General features: G+C 50.4%; 1 non-coding gene across 1 annotated transcript; it reads right to left on the minus strand.

Annotated features, from left to right (window-relative positions):
* Positions 1-532: 532 nt before the first annotated feature.
* On the minus strand, positions 533-605 carry TRNAR-UCG (transfer RNA arginine (anticodon UCG)). The gene has a single exon. It is a non-coding gene; the product is annotated as a tRNA-Arg (tRNA).
* Positions 606-901: the final 296 nt, after the last annotated feature.

Raw genomic sequence — 901 nt, forward strand, 5'->3', positions numbered from 1 at the left:
GCACCATTCCAGTAATGGGCATTGAATACCTTATTACAGACAGGTTCCCCGATTCTGAATTCCCTTCATCTTCTCCCCCCAACCCCCACCCCACATGTCACTGCTTCTGTCTGCCTTCACCCATCACTGTCTTCATTTCTCCCATAACATAAACCTTCATTATTAGACAGTGACAATAAATTGGATTTGGGAACATTTGGGTTGGATTAGGTAAACAAACTTGGGCATAGCGCTTATTTTCTCTCAGTGATAACTTATTTTTCTAATGAGCACAATGACAACCCCCTGGTTGTTGGCGAGGATTAACTGAGGCTGCCTCTGTAGGAGGCTGGCACACAGCAGCCAGCCAGCTTCACGCTGCGGGCGTTTCCCCAGCTTAGGCTGGAAGGTGGAATCTGCAGAAGGGCCCTGCTGAGATGCCCCCACCCCTGAAAGCATCTCCTCCGGGAAGCGGCTGCAGAGAACAAAGGTTTTTTTCCGAAAAGGCCGGAGGCTGAGATGCTTGGGAGAGGGACGCATGAAAAAGGAAACACAACCACGAAGGGATTCGAACCCTCAATCTTCTGATCCGAAGTCAGATGCCTTATCCATTAGGCCACGTGGTCCCACGGCTGCCGGGTGTGGTGAAATATCACAAGTGCGTGAGAATCTGGTCGCCTCTGGCTCCTTTATCTGGTGCCATCCCAGCAAAACACACCTCGTCTCTACACCGATGTCAAGACGGTGACGTTGATAACGCACCACTTGACGCGGGAAACGGATAAGGCGAAATAGGAATTCCGATTTTCTCCATCTCTTGCCTTTCCCTTGACACCAAACTTCCTTACCGAACAGTATTTCACCCGTGTGCTGCGGGGACTCAGCTGGCCGCATGGAACGGTAAAGAAATAGGAGGGAAAAA

The sequence above is a fragment of the Talpa occidentalis genome, unplaced genomic scaffold (assembly GCF_014898055.3).
Source record: "Talpa occidentalis isolate TD23 unplaced genomic scaffold, MPIMG_talOcc4v2.1 talOcc4.140, whole genome shotgun sequence".
In the NCBI taxonomy this organism is placed as follows: Eukaryota; Metazoa; Chordata; class Mammalia; order Eulipotyphla; family Talpidae; genus Talpa; species Talpa occidentalis.